Genomic DNA, 22586 nt, shown 5'->3' on the forward strand with positions numbered 1-22586 from the left:
TACAAAACTTTCGGCAGACCCATCCTCAAATACATCTCTTCTGTTTGGAACCCATATCGCATCTCAGATATTAACACCCTCGGAAATGTCCAAAGATACTTCACCAGAAGAGCCCTTCACTCCTCCACTCAAAACAGAATACCTTACGACAATGTTTCCCAACCTTTTTGGAGCCGCGGCACATTTTTCATATTTTCAAAATCCTGGGGAATATGGGGGGGGGGGGGCTAAAAAAAGTTTGGACAAAAAAAATCTCTCTTCCTCCCTTTCGCTCTATTTCTCTCTCTCTCCCTCTTTCTCTCTCTTCCTTCCTTTCTCTCTCCATCCCTCTTTCTTTCTCTCTTCCTTCGTTCCTCTCTTTCTGTCTCCTCCTTCCTCTCTCATCTCTCTTTCCTTCCTGTCCCTCCCTTTCTCTCTTTCCTTTCTCTCTCTTTCCTTTCTCTCCCTTTCTGTCTATCCTTTCTATCTCTCACCCCTTCTCCCTCTTTCATTCCCTTTCTCTCCCTCCCTTTCTCTCTCATTCCTTTCTCTCCCTCTTTCCTTCCTATCTCTCTTTCTTTTTCTCCCTCCTTCATATCTTCTTTCTCTCCCCCTTCCTCCCTCTTTCCTTTCTCCCCCTCCCTTTCTCTTCCTTTTTCTCTATCCTTTCTACTTCTTACTCTTTCTTTCTCTCCCTCCTTCATTCAATTTTCTCTCCCTCCCTTTCTCTCTCTTTCCTTTCTCTCCCTCCCTTTCTCTTCCTTTTTCTCTATCCTTTCTACTTCTTACTCTTTCTTTCTCTCCCTCCTTCATTCAATTTTCTCTCCCTCCCTTTCTCTCTCTCCCTTGTTCTCCCCTGGGGCTGCCTGTGCCTGCCCTGCACCACCCAACACGGACGGACAGCCCCCAGTCGTCGGTTCGTCGCCTCCCACCCCCCCACGGAGGGAGATCAGGCTGGCGAGGGCGGTAGATCTGCGTCACCAGCCACTGGAGGGAGATCGGGCTGGTGGGGGCGGCGAATCCACCTCCCCAGCCGCGCGGAGGGAAATCCGGCAGGCGGGTGGGTGGCCGCGGCTCCCTGCGCGCCCCTGGAAAAGCCTACAGGGAACGGTGCCCGGGGCCGCTGCAGCCGCCACCCCGCCCCCCGCCATCTCCCCGCGACTGCCTGCGCCGCTGCAGCGCCCCCCCCCCCCGCTCCCACCGCCAGTGCCCTCCTGCCGGGCCCCAAAGGACACTTGCCGACGACGACACGGCCAGGTGTGCCGACAACGACAGGGAAACTCCAGCTGGGCGGGGCGCTGCCGTGCCGGTGCCTCCGACCTCCCGGTTCCTGCTCGATGCCACAGTTTCTGGCGCTCTCCTGCTGGGCCCCAAAGAAGGAAGGCGGGAAAAAGGCGCGAAGAATGAAGCTCTCCTTCTTCCTGCCTTCCTTCTTTGGGGCCCAGCAGGAGAGCGCCAGAAACCGCGGCATCGGGCAGGAGCCGCGGCACACCTGGCGGTGTCTCACGGCACACTAGTGTGCCGCGGCACACCGGTTGGGAAACACTGCCTTACGAGACTAGACTTTCAATCCTGGGCCTAGAAAGCCTAGAAATAAGACGCCTTAAACATGATCTAAGTATTGCCCACAAGATCATATGCTGCAACGTCCTGCCTGTCGGCGACTACTTCAGCTTCAACCACAACAACACAAGAGCACACAACAGATTTAAACTTAATATAAACTGCTCCAAACTTGACTGTAAAAAATATGACTTCTGTAACCGAGTTGTCGAAGCGTGGAACTCATTACCAGACTCCATAGTGTCATCCCCAAATCCCCAACACTTTACCCTTAGATTATCTACGGTTGACCTATCCAGATTCCTAAGAGGTCAGTAAGGGGCGAGTGCAAGTGCACTAGAGTGCCTTCCGTCCCCTGTCCTATTGCTCTCCTATATCTCCTATACCTTTCTTCTATTCCTATATCTCTTCTTCTATTCTTTCATTGATATGTTCTATTCCTATAACTTCTATTCTTTCTTAGATATATTTTACTTTGAGTATATCCTCTATAACCTTCATCATGTATTTTACTATGTGTATACCCACTAAAACCCTCATTATGTATTGGACAAAATCAATCAATCAATCAATCAATCAATCAATCAATCAATCAAATGTTGATTGGCAAAAATAGCCACCAATGCCCTGCCCTGCAGAACCCATGGACCTATTTCCAAACTGATTGTTGCATCTCCTCAAGAGCCAGAATAAAATCAACCAGCAGCCATGTGGTGTGAGGAAAACATGCATGGAAGTGGGGATTTCTGGATCCAAAGGTGGAATATAAACCTAAAATACTGTAGCAATAAATGTTCACACGGTGCCACTGATGATATTCTAGCAGCCATTGAAGATTTCACACAAGTTTCTACTGCCAAATAGTAAAATTCTCCCACTCCCCTGCTCAGACTCCTCACTCCTATTTCTACTTCATCAGATTTCTACCCAGAATTTGGAAATTCATCTTAATATGTGCCACCACATGGAATAGTTTATGACCTATCCTTATTTATTTAAAAAAATATCTTACTCCAAAGATCACTTTTTTATTTTTTTATTTTTATTTGCAGTTATTTTACTCCCAGCTCCCATTCTTTATGCAACACAGCTTTATAAATAAGGTTATTTAGCATACTTTGTAAGTGTTCCCATTCTTGCCATAGGCATACCTTATATTTCAATATTTCATGTAAAATAAATCTGCTCACACCCTAATGCTTTGATCAGGTGGTGAATTTCCTAATGCTTTGCAAGCCTACTTCTTACAATCAATCTGGTGGAAATGTAGTTCTTACAGGAATTCATATCTTATATTGGTCTATTAAGGTCATATATTTTTAGGCATAAAAAGGTTTGACTTGAGACTTGTGCATAGCCATCTTTACCATTTAAGCTTTTCCTCTACTGTGTTCTTACTAGTTTGACTCAGTGGTAAAATCCAATTTTTTAAAAAAACTACCGGTTCTGTGGGCATGGCCTGGTGTGGCTTGGTGAGCGTGGCTTGGTGGGCGTGGCAAGGGAAGTATATTGCAAAATCCCCATTCCCACCCCACTCTGGGACCAGCCAGGGGTGGTATTTGCTGGTGCTCTGAACTATCAAAATTTCTGTTACCAGTTATAATAATAATAATAATAATAATAATAATAATAATAATAATAATAATAATTTATTAGATTTGTATGCCGCCCCTCTTCGAAGACTCGGGGCGGCTCACAAGTTCTCCAGAATCTGTCAGAACCTGATAGATTTCACCCCTGGTTTGACTCCAAATTGGAGTACGGAAATCCTGGGTAAACTGAGACACTTGGGCAACAGCTTGTATAACATTCAGTTCAGGCTTTTGTCAATTATGTTCTCCCACTGTGCAGTTCCTCTGCTGCTCTGCCCTCCCATCTTTCTCTTCTGGAAAAGCAATTGACAATCTTCCTTGACAAATTTACTTTTAAGTTTTATATGTGTTTATGTTACTGTTTGTGCATAATTGTAAATTGAAAACAATTTCAGAAAAAAATTAAAAATGTCACCCGCAGGTTGCTACTGGTTCAGGTGAGCCAGTGTGAACTGGGAGGAACCCACCTATGGTTTTAGCCTCCAGTCCCCTAATTGTCTCTGTTGCTTTTCTCTTCACTCTTTCCAGAGTCTAAACAACAAAATATAATAAGTGGGTCTTTTTAAATGCTAGCTCTAGAAAAATATCACAACTTAGATTCTGAAACAAAACAGGCTAATGGAAGCTCTGCAAGCTCACCTTTCTTACCAAGACCTTCCTGCAAATCTATAGGTGTTTCCAGAAGCATATTTTATCTTTCTGCAGCTATGACCATGATTCAACCTGTATGAACAATGAATTCAGTTCCACATGTTGATTCCAGCTGGATCAAAGCCTCTGCGTTGATGCTACATGATGGGGCTGCCTGAGCTGCTTCAGGTTCAAGCTAGTCCAATGCCAACATTAATTAAATCCCAGGGTAAAACCCAGAAAGATATCAAGCAGGCAAACAAAGCCATGAGATAAGGTAAGATTTCAGTGGGAAGATGCCAAATTGTCCTTTCAATTAATTACATTGAAAGGGCTTTGTTCCCTCTTTGTCTTGGCCTCAATGAATCCTTGACCTTGTGGCACACTCTGCCAAAATACAGCTGTACCCATTCAGATCCAGTCTGAGATGAATTGTATTAAGGAAAGAGCATTTCTTCCTTGGCATTCACAGCTGCCTCGTAAAAGGCAGAAGCTTTGGGCTACAGCCTGTATTTTCATTATTTCTCTTGCACATCTTTCTTTAAATACTGCTCCAAATGTCACCTCCTCTTCTTGCACCTAGAGAGAAAAAGATAACTCCAGCTGGATTTTGTCAAGGACAGATTTGCACTCATCTACAAGTGGTCAAGGTTGGGAAACACTGCTGTAGATTATATGGACTATTTTAAAATAAGCTTCTCTAGATCATCTACCTCCTCCCCCGTGGCAGGAAGTACGTCTACAGGAATTATCTTTCCTTGGAAGGGAGGAAATTAAGCACACACCACAACTGAACAAATAATTAGTTTGACTTTTTGGAATTGTTCATACATTGTCCTTTCTCTGATGTCTCTGTGTATGTGCCTCTCTCTCTCTCTCTCTCTCTCTCTCTCTCTTTTCAGCCTCTACCAGAATTGCCTACAACTGTGATGCCTCTCCATTTTAATACACAATCACACCTCAGAGCACTAGAATATACCTCTATAAATAATATCCCCATGGATAAACAAACAGTCCAATCAGTGCATACAGTGATTAAAGGGACAGTCCAATGGAAAAAAAGTATATATATATGTCACATTTTTTTGCTGAATTTAAAAATTAAGGGAGACTAGGATAGATCTATTTCAGCCTTATTTTGGCCTCATCAGCTAGCCATACCCTCACTTGGACTTGAACTTGCAACCTTGGCCTTGTAAGGCAGAGAATTAATCTCTAGGCTACAGTATCCAATCCCTTCAGCTTTTATTTGTGTCGAATCACCCTGGTATATTGAAGGAACATCACAGCTCCTTTTTTGCCTCTCGGCCCAACCCAGGGCCATTTCCAAGGCAGTTAATTTATTCATAGCCGACAACTATATCCTGTATGTGTCACATGTTTATATATATATAACTTTATATATATATATAAAGTTGATTATTATTTGAGATATTAATGTTGTTGTTTTTTGTTTTTGGAAGGTGATTGGGCAGCCACACATTAACCACCTTTGATAATTGAACTTAAGTAAAAAGACTTTTCCACTGAGGATGGGGTGATGGGAACTGGGCATGTTTCAGGTTGTGGGGGAGAGTTGTGAACATGCACAGGGGAGGGCATTGCATCATGAGTGGGTGCAAGCATGCACGCACTATCGCATGAGGATGCACCCTTTTTGCACCCGAGCCAAAAAAGGTTCGCCATCACTGCACTGGACCAAACTGGCTTTCTATTTCATTTTGAATCTCTATAAATTTCTTTTTCAAAAGAAAAAGACCTCCAAGCATTTGAAACTAAAGATTTATAATGGGATCAACTGCCAGATCCACCTGTCAGACACGAGACCCCACCCTTGCTTTTCACAAGGAGCCAGAGCAGATCCAGGCTGCCTTGTTTTGACCCTTCTCACGTCTTTTTTATCCTTCTTTGGGGGACTCAGTGAAATGAAGAGATGAAACGTGCATATGACAAAATTTTATTAGAGTGAGGTGAACCAACTATGCCCATTTAGAACAATTTAAAAAGGAAATCTAGTCAAGCAGAAACCTGAAAAAAGAAGTAAAACCTTTTTGATACTGCTCCTAGTAACTGGTTTGGATCTTTTCACCTCTTGTGCCATACACATTAAAATTGCTTAGATTGTGCATGACAGCAGAAGTAAAAAGAGCCTGACTTCTGGTATGTAAAAAAGGATAGAAAAGAGAAGATAAAGAACTTAACTGCAATTTTTCTTGTATTTTCTGATTGCACATCATTTATGTGCAGTGGCCACATTCTAAGGAAAGATGCTTTGTAGGCACATGTGAGAAATGGATAAAGAGACCAAAAAATGATCACCAGCACCCCAATTTTCTCCTTTCCCCCTCACAAAACACACTTTTAACACATTCTCATGAAGTCTACATTTATTGACATTGTGACGAAGGATATTATCACTTCCCATACTGAACCTGCCAGCTCAGACCCACAGAACAAGATGCTCTTCATGATGGACACAAACATAAGACACCTTTACTTGGTCCTTCTCAGTTACAGAGAAAAAAATGGGGGACAGTACCATACTTAGCATATTTAACCCACAGCAGATTATTTTTTTTAAAAAAGATCTCCCTCTTTCATTGCCGAGAGGACCTCTTTGTCACAGTTTGTAAAATAGCAACTAACCACCCTGGAAGAAACAAGTTTTATGTTGGCAAGTCTGCAACTCATAGAGAACTATTACCTAATCTAGTGTTTCCCAACCTTGGCAACTTGAAGATATTTGGACTTCAACTTCCAGAATTTCCCAGCCAGCTGGGGAATTCTGGGAGTTGAAGTCCAGATATCTTCAAGTTGCCAAGATTGGGAAATACTGACCTAGTCAACCGCTCTTTTAATGACCAACAGGGGAACAAAAAAGGAGTTACTACTAATCAGAAGTAAAGTTTAAAGTAAAGTAAAAATAAAATAAAAGTAAAACACTCTCCTTACACTCTACATAGCAAAGGGACTGATTATCTGAGAGGCTGTCCCTTACAGTTTGTACTATCCGAGATGACTGGGGACAATTGGTATGTTCTAGGTCCCACTGATTAAACAGGTTCATCTGATGGAATTACAGGTAGTCCTTGACTTGCAGTCAAAATTGGGACCAATATTTCTCTTGCCGAGCAAGGTGGTTGAGTGAGTTGAATCTAATTTTAGGACATTTTTGCTCTGGTTGTTAAGCGAATCACTGCATTTGTTAAGTGAATCATGCAGTCATAAAGTATATCTGGCTTCCCCTCATGGAGTTTGCTTAGCAGTAGCTGGGTGGAAAGGTGCAAAACACATGACCCCAGGAGGCTGCAACAGTCATAAATACATGCCAGTTGCCAAGTGCCCAAATTTTGATCATGCTACTGTGGGGATGCAGCAATGGTTGCTAGTATGAGAACCAGTCACAAGTCACTTTTTTCAGTACTGTTGTACAGTGGTGAAATCCATTTGTTTTAGTATCAATCAATATCAATATCAACTTTATTTGATTAGTCAATCGACCATATCAAAGCGAGGAAAAGGACCACATCGGTCGTCATAAACCTGTGACTGGTTAAAATACAATAAAATTGGTTAAAATAGAGGGAATTTGAATAAATAATAAATTAAAATGCAGTATAATATGCTAAAATTGAGTAGTAAAACATGAGAATATAACGTGTGCAAAGGATTATATTAAACAAATCTAAGATACTGATATAAAATATTCATAGGTGAGTTCATCTCCTTTGCATGCCATCCCAATATGTTCTATAAAACGTATTCTCATCTGAACAGCCCTGACTATAAACTTAGTGGTTCTAGAAACTACATATATATTTGTACCCTGAAGAAAATATGATAATTGTTTATTACAGTCCGTTGTTTTAGTACAGGTTCTGTGGTTGTAGCTTGGTAGGAGTGGTTTGGGGGGCGTGGCAGGGGAAGGATCCCCAATCTCTACCCACTCCTGGGGTCAGGATACCGCAAAATCCACATTTCCTCCCCATTCCTGGGGGAAGGATATCACAAAATCTCCATGCCCATTCCCACCCCTCTCTGGGGCAGCCAGAGGTGGTATTTGCTGGTTCTCCGAACTATTCAAATGTTCCCCTACTGGTCCTCCAGAACCGGTCAGAACCTGCTGGATTTCACCCCTGCTGTTGTAACTCTGAATGATCACTAAGGAAACACTCAAGAACTACCTTACACACCTGTTGCATTGTTTACCCTCTGGAATGATATCTCCATAGGGTTTTATATACACACACACCACTGACTTTATTTAAACAAGATTTTAAAATAGGATTTCCCCACCACCCACCTCAGGCCTTGGTCACTTACAGTTTGTGTCTTTTAGTCCAGATATGCTGCATGTTTTTTGGTGTGGACATTGCAGGGTTTAAATTTGTCTTGTTAATTGGCCAAAGTTATGATGGAACTGGACTGCCCATGAATAAAATCAATCATTAAATAAATAAATAAGAAACATTAATAAAATAGCAGAGCTCCACCTGTCCTGCATCCAGGAAGTTCCTCAGCTAATATCTGTGAATAGTTGTCCCTTGTTTGTGAGTAAGTCCCTGAAAAAATTTGAGAGAAAGCTTTTAAAGAGAAATAGTTGTTTTTTTTAAAAAATGAAGAAATGCGGTTACAATTCCCAATAATTCTTTAAGTTGAGTTGGAAAACTCTGTAGCTTTCTAAACTTCTAAATGCTGGCAAACAGACAATTCTGCATTTGGATTCTTTTCCCAATCAATACCATTCCTCTGGAAGGCTGCAAGCCAAGGGATTTCTTCATTTGGAGCATAATCACCCTCCAAGGCAGTGTGATACATTGCAGCAATTGCTATATTGAAACTGCATTGACCATGGACACAAAACATCTTGGAAGAAGAGATCAAAATTGCCCCCTAACCTCAAGTACCAAATTACTAATGTGGGTTCTTTTTACCCTACTATAACAGGATGTAACTTCAAAACCATAGCCAAACATAGCCAGAATAAGCTCTGCTTCTTCTGCATGAATTGATAACAAACAAACAAACAAACAAACAATCAAACAGAGAAATGGCCAACATCTGGGAAAGTCTGGGTTTGTTTGTTTGTTTGTTTGTTTGTTTGTTTGTTTGTTCGTTCGTTCGTTCGTTCGTTCGTTCGTTCGTTCGTTCGTTCGTTCGTTCGTTCATTCATTCATTCATTCATTCATTCCAATACACAACAATACACAATGAAGGTTAGAGGTTATACTCGAGTAAAATATATTAGAGAAATAATAGAAGTGAAAATTTAGGAATAGAATATATCAATTAGAGCAATGTTTCCCAACCTTGGCAACTTGAAGATATTTGGACTTCAGCTCCCAGAATTCCCCAGCCAGCGAATGCTGGCTGGGGAATTCTGGGAGCTGAAGTCCAAATATCTTCAAGTTGCCAAGGTTGGGAAATACTGAATTAGAGAATAGAAGGATATTATGAGAGTAGTATAAGAAGATTAGAATAGAAGAATAGTAGATATGATATATGAGATATAGGAGAGACAATAGGACAGGGGACGGGAGGCACGCTAGTGTATTCAGTTTTACATCAAATATGTTCCTTTGTGTTTATGAAGAAGGACAGAGCAGGAAGGATGTTGATTATCTTAGCAGCCTTAAATGGCTTTGATAATAAGGAATGGTAATTGCAAGCTGTTGGGAGGAGGTTGTGGAGAGAGAGGGGGGGAGGGAGAGAGAGAGAGACCAAGAGACCTTTGGCGAATTCCCTCAAATGAGCAATGTCCAAGAACAGGCCATGATTTATGAAGCCAAGAGCTCTTTGCATCCAGAAAACTTCATTTTACAGTGGCCATGATTTGATTTAGAGTTCTGAGAACAGTATGCAATTATCTGAACACTCAGAGAAAGCCAGCAGCCAGGCAGTAGAGAAATTACAGGGAGTGGGAGAAAAGGAGCAGCAGATTTTGAATTCACATGAAATACGTTGGGCAAAAAAGCAACGAAACTCACAGACATTTACTAGCTGCCTCAGTTTTTGAGGGAACTCTTTTTGCAGGTTCATCTGCCGATATATACTCCTCCACTCGAAACAGAATCCCCTATGAGACTAGACTTTCAATCCTGGGCCTAGAAAGCTTAGAACTAAGATGCCTTAAACATGATCTAAGTATTGCCCACAAGATCATATGCTGCAATGTCCTGCCTGTCAACGACTACTTCAGCTTCAACCACAACAACACAAGAGCACACAGCAGATTTAAACTTAATATTAACCGCTCCAAACTTGACTGTAAAAAATATGACTTCAGTAACTGAGTTGTTGAAGCATGCAACTCATTACCGGACTCCATAATGTCATCCCCAAACCCCCAACACTTTACCCTTAGATTATCCACAGTTGACCTATCCAGATTCCTAAGAGGTCAGTAAGGGGCAAGTACAAGTGCACTAGAGTGCCTTCCGTCCCCTGTCCTATTGCTCTCCTATACAGTGATCCCCCGGGTATTGCGACCCCGGTCATTGCGAAACGGCTATATGGCGATTTTGCAACCCGGAAGTAAAAACACCATCTGCGCATGCGCGCCCTTTTTTCTATGGGCACGCATGCGTAGATGGCGCCGGGCAGATCAGCTGCTGGGCGGCTTCCCTGGGTCTCCTCTTGCTGGCGGGAGGGCGAGAAGCCCCCCCAGCACCCGCTCGCCCGCCGTTCGCCCGGCTCACCCGCCGTTCGCCGCTCGCCCGCCCTTTGCCCGGCCACCCGCCGTTCGCTCGCCGCTCGCCCGCCCTTCGCCCGGCCACCCGCTGTTCGCTCGCTGCTCGCCCGCCCTTTGCCCGGCCACCCGCCGTTCGCTCGCTGCTTGCCCGCCCTTCGCCCGGCCACCCGCCGTTCGCTCGCTGCTCGCCCGCCGTTCGCCGCTCGCCCGCCCTTCGCCCGGCCACCCGCCATTCGCTCGCTGCTCGTCCGGCCACCCGGGTTCGTTTGGCTTCGGGACATGCCGGCGGCGACGTTTTAAAACAGCCGCGCGGCTTCCCAACTGAGTCCCGAAGCCAAACGCGGAAGTTCGCCTTTGACTTCGGGACTCAGTTGGGAAGCTGCGCGGCTGTTTTAAAACGTCGCCGCCGGCATGTCCCGAAGCCAAACGAACCCGGGTGGCCAGGCGAGCAGCGAGCGAACGGCGGGTGGCCGGGCGAAGGGCGGGCGCGCGGGCAAGCAGGCGGCGGACAAGCGGCGGGTGCGGCAGCAGCGAGGAGTTTGCGTGGGCGGCGGGGAAACCCCAATCTTCGGCTCCTCGCTAGCGCTGCGGAAGTAAAAACACCATCTGCGCATGCGCAGATGGTGTTTTTACTTCCGAAGCGCTACTTCGCGAAAACCCGATCATTGCTAGGGGTCCTGGAACGGAACCCTCGCAATGATCGGGGGATCACTGTATATCCTATACCTTTCTTCTATTCCTATATGTCTTCTTCTATTCTTTCATTGATACGTTTTATTCCTATATCTTCTCTTCTATTCTTTCTTAGATATATTTTACTATGAGTATCTCCTCTATAACCTTCATCATGTATTTTACTATGTGTATACCCACTAAAACCCTCATTGTGTATTGGACTAACTAACTAACTAACTAAATAAATAAATAAATAAACAAACAAACAAACAAACAAACAAACAAATAAATAAATAAATATCATGGCTTGCAAACTGTGTGTTCATTCTCCTATAGAGGAGTGGGATGTGATGTTATTTTATTCCCTCTCACACTATCTCATTGTATATATCGAATTTGTAAAGGTGTAGAAATGCAGAATGTGGTAATGTCTTATGCACGCCATTACACTACCACCTTACAGTACGTAGAAACAGGTAGACCAGGGGTCCCCAGCCCCTTGACCACAGCCAGGTCATAGCCTATTTGGAACTGTGTCATGTGAGCAGCAGACTGGCACATGTGCACGCAGCTCAAATTGAATAAGTTGAGCTGTGCGCATGCATGTGCCGGGCCACCACTTGTGCGGCCTGCTTCCCCTGTCCCCCGCCACACCTAGGTCACCAAGCCACAAGGGCTGGGGACCGCTGAGGTAAACAACCAATAATGTGGGACCAGAACTGGAAAATATTGCATGTTTTTAGAAAACAATGCAAGAACTCTATGTATGGAAAACAGAAAAAACTGAAGATCTAGATACTATTTCTATAGCATCTCCATTGCATTAAATACATTAGAAATCTTGGCTTCTAATGTTAAAAAACAAACAAGAGACTTTGATCTGTTCCAGACATACTGAACATACGTTTCCAAAAAATGCTGTATATATCATAAAATAAAGTTGGAAAGAGGTCCAATATTTCTGTTTTACGCAGGAATCTGAATTAAAGCATCCCTGGCTGGCTGGTCACCATCTGACTACGTGCAATGAAAAGCAGACTGCTGTAAATCTGGCGAAAGCAATTCCATTTTAATGTTTTTTAAACTTTGATAGATAACAAGCAGCTAACACAGTTAAATTAATGAAGACAGTCCTTTACCGTGATTGGTTCCCCACCACAACCCAATGCAAGTCATGTGATTATATTTTGGGTGTTCAGCTACCTGCATTTACAGCCATTTGCAGCACAGGTGGGTTCTGGCTTACCTCACTGCCGGTTTGCTCCTTGATGCACCACGCAGGTGTGCACACATTGTGTCTCAAATGTGCATACACAGTGCTAAAAAGCCAGCTTCTGTGCATGTAAAGCTCATAGGTAAGAAAGTGAGGACAAATAAAGGAAAATATTTCTTCACCCAGAGCAGGGGTCCCCAAACTTTTTACACAAGGGGCCAGTTCACTGTCCCTCAGACTGTTGGAGGGCCGGACTATAAAAAAAAACTATGAACAAATCCCTATGCACATTGCACGTACCTTGTTTTAAAGTAAAAAATAAAATGGGAACGTACTATTTAGAGGGGGGAGAAGATCTGAAATTCATATATGTTTATGTTTTGTTTTTAATTTTCTTTTGTTAACATCTGATTGGCTATACAAGGTTTTCTTGGCTTATTAAAAATGTATAAAGAAAGAAGGAAGCACTTTGGCATAATGGTTAATAAGTTAGAAATATAATTGGTGTTGCACTTTTTGAAGGAACATTAAGGAGGGAATTTAATTAAAAGAAAATGAATGTAACTGGATGACAAAATTACGGAAAAAAAACCTTTTGCAACTTTTTTGATGATTGATATTAGTTACTAACAAAATACCACATTTTATTCATGGAAAGTTAGATGGTACACTGTGTTGTTTGAATGCATGTTGAGAGAAAAATTTAAAAAAATTACACCCCACCCCCAAAACAGTCCTTCCTTCCTCTGTCCCTCCATTTCATTCTTCCTTCCTTCCTTCCTTTCTTCCTTGTTCCCTCCATTTCTCCTTCTTTCCTTCCTTCCCTCCTTCATTCCTCTCCATTTCTCCTTCCCTCCCTCTCTTTCCCTTTTCTTTCTTTCTCTCTCTCTTTTCCCTGTTCTCTTGTCACTCACTGGCGGGCCGGATAAATGGCCTCAGTGGGCCACATGTGGCCCGCGGGCCGTAGTTTGGGGACCACTGACCCAGAGGGTCGTTGGGTTATAGAATTCACTTCCAGAAGAGGTCATGACAGCTGTCAGCCTTGATAGCTTCAAGGCAGGATTAGACAGATTCATGGATGCCAAGAGTATCGATGGTTATTGAAACAGATGTCCAAGTGCCGCCTCTATGTTGGTTGAGGCAGGCAGGATTCCCTTGGGTACCATTTGTTGGGGGTCAAGGGAAAGGGAGGGTTTTGCCTTCTCTTTCTGCTCAAGATCCCCATGGACAATTGGTGGGCCACTGTGTGACACAGAATGCTGGACTCGGTGGACTTTGGCCTGATTCAGCATGGCTCTTCTTAGGTTCTTATGTTCTTAACAGCAATTCTGTGGGCTGTGACAAGAACTGCTAAATTTCACCTTCATTCACCTCGCTTGCTGGTTTTTAAAGAAATATGTGATTTGCCACTGTAAAAAAGAAAAAGTGATACTGGAGATTTCTCTTGTGTACTGATATCAGTAGCTGTCAAAAATTGTAGTCCACACTTAGTTAATGAGGTTGAAGCTTCATGTATCTTCAATCTGATCAAGTGAGGCAATTTGTAATCTTATATTATTTATTATTATTTATTAGATTTGTATGCCGCCCCTCTCCCAGGACCCGGAACTGCTTGCTAGAATATGCAAATATCTTATAGGTTGCCATTATTTTGGCTTTAACATTGTATTCCCTCCAAGTTTTATAATTTATTAAATGATAGCCCCCCCCCCAAAAAAAGGAAACTATAACAAAAATAGAGCAAATAATCTTTGTGGAGGATACAAACAATGTTACAGTCTATTGGGGGGCAATTGCTACAGCGATATTTGCTTTAATTGATGCTGTACCTTAATGTGAAGTTATGCTCTAGTAAGTAAGTAACTATGTAATATTAATATGTAAATTAAGAACACTGTGATGTTCTATATTAATTTTCCTCCCAAGACATCTATACCAAAATGTGCACTCTATGCAAATCAACAGGAGATACATTGCCAACAGAACATTTACAGCACAACTCACAATATTTTAAGATGTTAAACTCAGATTCTACTCTTTCATTATGTTAAAAGTACCAGTAAATTCCAGAAAACTATCCAATTGGGAATGTCAGTTGTTTAGCTGGTTAAAAACTGGAAATTGAATATCTATTACTGAATTGTAGTTAAATTTATTTATTTATTTATTTAGATTTGTATGCCGCCCCTCTCCGCAGACTCGGGGCGGCTCACAACAAAGTGAAAAAACAGTTTACAACAAATCTAAATTTCTACTAAAAACATTTAAAAGAAACCCCATTTTCTAAACACACATACATACACACATATCATTCATAAATTGTATATGCCCGGGGGAGATGTCTCAGTTCCCCCATGCCTGACGACACAGGTGGGTCTTAAGGAGCTTACGAAAGGCAAGGAGAGTAGGGGCAGTTCTAATCTCCGGGGGGAGTTGGTTCCAGAGGGTCGGGGCCGCCACAGAGAAGGCTCTTCCCCTGGGGCCCGCCAACTGACATTGTTTAGTTGACGGGACCCGGAGAAGGCCCACTCTGTGGGACCTAATCGGTCGCTGGGATTCGTGCAGCAGCAGGCGGTCTCGGAGATATTCTGGTCCAGTGCCATCAAGGGCTTTAAAGGTCATAACCAACACTTTGAATTGTGACCGGAAGTTGATCGGCAACCAATGCAGACTGCGGAGTAGTCCCATGACTGCTCTCGCAGCTGCATTCTGCACAATCTGAAGTTTCCGAACACTTTTCAAAGGTAGCCCCATGTAGAGAGCATTACAGTAGTCAACCCTCGAGGTGATGAGGGCATGAGTGACTGTGAGCAGTGAGTCCCGGTCCAGATAGGGTCACAACTGGTGCACCAGGCGAAACTGGGCAAACACCCCCCTCGCCACAGCTGAAAGATGATTCTCTAATGTGAGCTGTGGATCGAGGAGGACGCCCAAGTTGCGGACCCTCTCCGAGGGGGTCAATAATTCCCCCCCCAGGGTAATGGAAGGACAGATGGAATTGTCCTTGGGAGGCAAAACCCACAGCCACTCCGTCTTATCCGGGTTGAGTTTGAGTTGACACCCATCCAGGCCCCAACAGCCTCCAGACACCGGCACATCACTTCCACTGCTTCGTTGACTGGACATGGGGTGGAGATGTAAAGCTGGGTATCATCAGCGTACTGATGATACCTCACCCCATGCCCTTGGGTGATCTCACCCAGCGGTTTCATGTAGATATTGAATAGCAGGGGGGAGAGGACCGACCCCTGAGGCACCCCACAAGGGAGAGACCTCGGAGTCGACTTCTGACCCCCCCACTAACACCGACTGCAACCGACCGGAGAGGTAGGAGGAGAACCACTGAAGAACAGTGCCTCCCACCCCCAACCCCTCCAGCCGGTGCAGAAGGATACCATGGTCGATGGTATCGAAAGCCGCTGAGAGGTCAAGAAGCACCAGGACAGAGGATAAACCCCTGTCCCGGGCCCACCAGAGATCATCCATCAACGCGACCAAAGCAGTTTCCGTGCTGTAACCGGGCCTGAAACCCGACTGCTGGGGACCTAGATAATCGGCTTCTTCCAAGGATCGCTGGAGCTGGAGTGCCACCACCTTCTCGACAACCTTCCCCATGAAGGGAAGGTTGGAGACTGGCCGGTAGTTATTAAGTACGGCTAGGTCCAGGGAAGGCTTCCTGAGGAGGGGGCGCACAAGCGCCTCTTTATAGGAAGATGGAAAGGATCCCCTCCCCAAGGAAGCATTGATAATCTCCTGGACCCAGCTCCGTGTCACCTCTCTGCTGGCCGAAACCAGCCAGGAGGGACACGGATCCAGTAAACAGGTGGCGGAACTCACAGCTCCAATGGCCTTGTCCACTTCATCAGGTGTCACCAGATCAAACTCTTCCCAGACAGGTGGACAAGTACATGCCCCAGTCACCTCAACTGACTGGTCAGCCGACTCTGTTTTCCAATTGGAGTCGAGGTCCGCCCGGATCTGAGCGATTTTATCAGCGAAAAACGTGTTAAAATCCTCGGCACTACTCTGTAAGGGCTCCCCAACTCCCCTCTGATTAAGAAGGGAGCGGGTCACCCTAAACAGAGCGGCCGGGTGGGATTCCGCTGATGCTTGAATGTTGAAATGCAAAAATAAATGATCTTTTTCCTCCAAGATACCCTTTATGAGTCTGAGTAAAATACATCCACCTCATCCTTCATTTCTGAAAAACATAGAAAAGCAAGAAGAATACTTAAAACTGAATGCAGATCTAGTGTAGCATTTAGTCATAAAAACTAAAACAATATTCATGGGAAGCCTAGAAGCAGGACTTCAGCTGGTAACATCACCTTGCGGTGGAGGGGAATAACACACGGACACAATGGTTGGGTTAAAGGGATCACTTTTATTGATTTATTACTTAATTAGACCTGCAGAGGTGAAGACTGAAACGGGGTGGAATTCCTTATCAAAATCTTTCTAAGCAACTCTTGGGCGAAAGCTCCTTGCTTAGGCAAGGGGAGGGGCTTCTTCACCTTTCCCACTCCCTATGCCACATCCCTTGGCATGTGGGATAGCTCGCTCCCAGTCTCTGGGAAGCCCTGGTCAGTGAGCCCAAGGGCAACCCCCCTCCATCATCCAGGCTGGCCCAGCCCTGTAGATCTGGCGAGGGGCTGTCCATCACCTTCCAAAAGGTGCCCTAAAGGAGATCACATGGTTGCTGCTAATGCCCTTTTCTGCCATTGCTGACCTGCCCCTGGTCCTCCTCACTGCAACCGGGCTCCTCCTCCTTTTCCGATCCCAAGCCATCCATATCCTCCAGCTGGGCCCTAAGCCACGGCGAGTTCACCAGGTGTCTCCTCTCTGAGGAGCCCTCCTGTGCCTCCAACAGTGCTAGGAGAGCAGATAACAAGCAGGTAGGCACCAAAAACCCATCCCCCCAGCCCACGCCCAGGCCCGGCTGCCTACCAGGGCCCTCCCAGGAGGGTTTCACCCATCCCCCTATGACCGGTCTGGCTGTCCCCTGCCATGGGATCTGGCCTGTGCAGCGGCCCTTGCATCCACCCCCTCCATGCAGCCGGCACCACCCTGGCCATTGACCCAGCCCCATAGGGGGTCTTCTGGGCCTGCCTCCCATTTGGGGCCTGGGCCACCCCGGCAGCCAGCCCTGCCCCAAATGGGGGCTTGCAGGCCAGCTTCCCGGACATGCCTGCATGGCCTCGGCCCAGGCCCTCGTCGGGGCCCTCTTTCCGCCGTCTGCCTAGGCATGGGGGGATCTGACTGTACTGCTCCCCCTTGCTAGCGCCTGCAGCACCCTGAGCCCTGGAGGCCACCCCGAACCCCTTGGGCCCTGCACCCTTACAACACTGAGCCATCCTTGCCCACTCTTCCCACAAGCTGTCTCCGTGCCCCCGGTCCTGCTGTACCTCCAGGCACCCAAAAATAACCAACACCGAAGGTCCACAAGGACCGATCTCACTCTGAGTCTTCGCAGGGACCACTGCTCACTGCTGCCTCCCTTGTCCTTCCACGTGGTGATCAGGGAGCAGTGCAGCATGATCTCTGTCTTCTTTGTTGGCCGCCGAAATGGAAAGAGGGGTGGCACCGGTGGGAGGCCTCCTTAAATACCTCCGTCGCTGCCCCACCTCTGTATACTCAGGGCGCAATGCCTTCTAGGCAATCTCTCTCCCTCACACGAGATCCCCCACACTCCGCCCCAAGATGGCGGCCTCAGTGTGCTCCCGGCCCCACCACAGCCGCTGACAGCACCGGTAAGTGCCAACAGTCCCTTCTCACCCATATTTCCTCACAGCATATAAAGGAAGCATGTATCCACTAAAAATCTTATCCTTCAAAAATTGTTGATGAACAATATTCAAGATAGTGGCTATCATCACACCCTACGAGATTTCACACCAGGGTGCTGATTTGCAAAGTGGATGAAGACATTAATGGATCTAAAGAAAAAAAAGTGTTAACTATAACTCTGAAGTGCATGGAATACAAATAAATTTAATATTCCAGCATATACCACCTTTTAATTGCACTATTTTAGTGCAATGGATGGTACCCATAAACCTCAAAGTAACAAGTCTTTCTTCTATTTTGGGTTTGTCACCCTTGAAGATTGAGGACATTAAGTCTTTTACAGTTACTGAAAGCAGAGTGAACATGGCAATAATAGGAAGAACAGAAGCAAAATATTTGTCCCCTTTAAAACCATGCTTTGGTATTCAAGGTGATGTGGGATTTTTGTTTTGCTTTCTTTCTTGAAAAAGTATGCTTGTTAGACCAATGGAAAAATAAGTTAGAAATGACTGCTTTATTTAGTGACCATTTGCATTTACAAAAGGGATGAGAAATAACTTTGTGATTAATTATGTTTCACCTAGCAACTGCTTCACTTGACGGTTGAGTTGCTGGCCCCAATTGTGGTCACTAAATGAGGAGTATTAAAACAAAGACTGCCTTTCTCCTTTCCTCAATCTCTTTCTTTTCCTTTTACAATGAGTACTGTAGTTACAATGACAGGCATAAACTCAAACGGAATTCCTGCTTCCGCCTCCCCATCACAACAATTGAGGAGGTTCAGAGATGAAAGACGTACTGTATTTAGTAATTGTTATCTAGGCTCACACAGGTCATCCCAACGGAACCTTTAGAACTGGCATTAAGGTTTGCTGGGTGGCCCACTAAGCCAACTGCTACTTAAGAACCCCATCAATATTGTACCAATCTGTGGCAATCCCAAAGTGGCACATTGGGTTGCCCCAGGCACTTTGGAGAGTTAGACTATGTCAGTGATGGTTAACCTTTTTGTCGCTGTGTGCCGAAAGTGTGCATACATGTGTGCACCCACACCCATAATAAAATGCACATGTGACCCCCCCGCCATCCCCCCCCTGTATTCACGTGCAACATCCCCACTTGATCCCCCCATGCTCCCACACACCCCTGTGCATGTGCCCCACCCTCCCCAGACATTTTTGGCTTATGTTTTTGGTGCAGGAGGCCTTCCAGACTCAAAATGGGGCATGGGGGGCATGCAAGGTCCCAAAATGCAATGCATGTGCCCCCGCATATATGCCCCACCCCCACACAATGTGCACGCATCCCACACATGCGCCTTGCCCATCATATATGCGTGGTAGAGACCCAAGGATTGGCTGGTTGGTGGGAGGCACGCACACATGCATGGTAGAATTGGACTGGGATGACAGCTGGCATGCCGCATAGAAGGCTCTGCATGCTACCTGTGGCACTTGTGCCACAGGTTTGCCATCATGGGACTATGTGCTTTAATTGCTGTGAAGGCAATTAAATGCAATAGGCATGCCTACTCAGAGGATGTACCAGGCACAAATAGGGCAGCCCAGAGAATTTCCATGGCTACCTATTTTAAAATGCTTTGCTCTGAGGAAGGAGTTATTGGAAGTAAACCCTCTCTTGCCTTAGAATTTGACTCTCATATTTTAGTATATATATAATTTGTGATCTTAACACCTTCCAATTTTATATATCCCCTGCAGGAGCTTCACTATTTCTTGTATTCCATTGTTCCTGAATTAATTTATCACCAATTCAACAGTTAATGTTGTTTAGTTGAGTAAATGTAATTATAAACTTAATTACAAAAAGTACAAATAGTCCTTGACTTATTGTTCTGCCAGGCTTCTCGGCATGAGCCCTCAATTAAGTTCAGACACACACAATTGTAAAGTCAACAACACTGTTTTTATCGAAAGTAAAATAGGAGCAAAACACACTTTTAGTCAGTCAAAATGCTCACCTTCAAAGAAACAGCCTTGAATGCTGTGAAGAACAATAAACAAACACAAAGCAGATAACAAGCAGCTGTGACGACATCACAGCCACTCTCCTTCAAGAGTTCTCAAGTCACAAACTTGACTATGTTTTAGTTCAAAAGTCCTGGAAACAGTTCAAGGAGAGTCCTTGTAGAATCCTGATACAAAATACACGTCTCTTCCTCACCGAACAGATAAACTTCCACATCCAGAGCCCAGAAAGCTGACAATTTAACAGCAGCCCCCAATTAGTCTAATTACACCCAGCCACAGGTGATCTCCCTTATTTCATGTAGTATTTACGCAGTTGTTCTTTCCTAGACATTGGCCTGCATCTGCGCACATTAATGAATATCTCTCCCTCCGAATCCAGTGATGATAATGATGATGAATCACTCAGGGGGCGACTATCTAATGGGCTGTCTGCCATACCCCATTTCACTTTCACTATCAGCTACCGACGCTTCGCTGTCAGAAGCAGTCGGCAGTAAAACTGGCCTCTGACACTGGGAGGATTCACCCACATCCGCCCCCCACAGTCCTTGGGGCAGGGAGCTGGCCCAAACCAACCACAACACTTATGAAGACTTATGACTTATGACCACAACTGAGCCCAAAATTTCCATTGCTAAGCAAGACAATTGTTAGGTGAGTTTTGCCCCATTTTCATGTCACTGTTCTGATCACTGTACGTGTTAAGTTAGTAACATAGTTCTTAAATGAATCTGACTTTCCCATTGATGTTGCTTGTCAGAAGTTTGCGAAAGGTCATCACATGATCCTGGGACACTGTAGCTGTTCTTAAATACATGGCAGTTGCCCAGAATCCGAATTTTGGTCACATGTCCACAGGGAGGCTGCAATGGTCGTGAAAAATGGACTACTTGTAATCTCTATATAAAAGATAAAGTTCAGCAGCAAATTTAGCATCCATATTTCAGTAAGGACTTCATGGTTACTACATATGAAATGTGCCCACAAACACACACATTCAAATCCAAAAGTAATAGGTGCAACCCATTCAAAACCTTAAAATGTGGTGTTAAAGTATAGAATACCCTACTCTTTAAAAACCAGTTTCTTCATCAGAAAACCTTGAGGAAATGATTGATTGATCCAAATTTTGATAGATGGTATGTTTCATCCTACCAGATGCCAATTTCACGTTCTTGATTTAGATCATCCATTTGAGGTTGAAATGTGCTTGTTTATACAGAAGACATAAACTATATTATTATGATTAGAAGCATCATTTGTGCTAGTGAAAGTTATTTACAGTGATCCCTCGGTTAGCGCGGGGGTTACGTTCCAAGACCTCCCGCGCTAACCGATTTCCGCGTTATACTGGATGCGGAAGTAAAAACACCATCTGCGCATGCGCGCCCTTTGTTCCATGGCCGCACATGCGCAGAAGGTGGAGCGACGCAAGTTCGGAGGCTGGCAATGCAATGGTGATTTTTCCGGGCTCCTCGCCGCTACCCACAGGGCAGCGCTGGCGGCAATGGCAATGGCAACCCTCCCTCCTTCCCTCCTTCCCTCCTTCCCTTCTCTCCCTCCCTCCTTCCCTCCTTCCTTCCTCTCACCGGCTTTCTTGGGGCAGCGCTGGCGGCAATGGCAATGGCAACCCTCCCTCCTTCCCTTCTCTCCCTCCCTCCTTCCTTCCTGATTTTGGCCAATCAGCAATCAGTATGACGTCATCGGGCAGGAAAAACCGTGGTGTAGGAAAAAAAACGCGGACTTATCTTTTAATTAATATTTTTTGAAAAACCGCATTGCAGCGTTTCACGCTAATCGAGAACGCGCAAATCGAGGGATCACTGTAATCTGTCATATTAAGCAGGCCTGACATTTTTAGACGTGAAGATACAGACATTGGAAAGAATGCAATAGAATGATTAACACGGAGAAGCCTTATTCTTTGCCTGTTAGATTACTATCTTCCTCTAGGAATAAATTTAGGAGAACGTTATTTTTTCTAATTTCCTTTACACTGGTGCTGCATATATGCAGGGGTTCATTAATCCAACTATAGCAGAAAGTTTTGCAAAAGGAAGCTACAAATTTTTTTTAAATCATATATTTTAAATATCAAGAGGGAAAATAGTGCACACTGATATGAGGCTAATGGCCTATTCACACATAATTATTTTGGTTTATTCCTCAGAAATGGATAAAATTACATGTAAAACATAGAAGGTGAATAGAACACGTATGATAAGCAAATCTGTTTTTAAGAAAAGCTTATATTCCAGAGTTACACTCACCTTTATTCCCATCATCTTCTTTTTCTCTAATATTGAATGTAATAATTTTAGTACAAATGAATCTCAAGAAATCAAGATGGTTACAACCAGTAATGGGCAGCCAAAGTTTTACTGCCACACTGTGGGCAGTGTTCCTTCTAATTTTCTGGGGGGCTGGGCGGAAAAGTATAGTATCTGAGTGGCAGTCCCTTCGGG

At 44.6% G+C, this 22586-nt stretch overlaps 1 protein-coding gene across 5 annotated transcripts in view; it reads right to left on the reverse strand.

Moving 5' to 3' along the window:
* LOC139164480 (protein FAM163A-like) overlaps positions 1-22586 on the reverse strand; it is a 109192-nt gene that overhangs the window by 21512 nt on the left and 65094 nt on the right. The window contains exon 1 of one of the 5 annotated variants that reach the window (XM_070746664.1): positions 8088-8158. The exons of 2 other annotated variants lie outside the window; for them this stretch is intronic. The gene's annotated coding sequence lies outside the window, so the exon portion shown is untranslated. Of the gene's footprint in view, positions 1-3773; positions 3851-5966; positions 6035-8087; positions 8159-22586 lie in introns of those variants that run through there. 2 more of the 5 variants (XM_070746663.1, XM_070746665.1) reach the window with 2 other exon arrangements.

This window comes from Erythrolamprus reginae, chromosome 3 (genome assembly GCF_031021105.1).
Source record: "Erythrolamprus reginae isolate rEryReg1 chromosome 3, rEryReg1.hap1, whole genome shotgun sequence".
Lineage (NCBI taxonomy): Eukaryota > Metazoa > Chordata > Lepidosauria > Squamata > Dipsadidae > Erythrolamprus > Erythrolamprus reginae.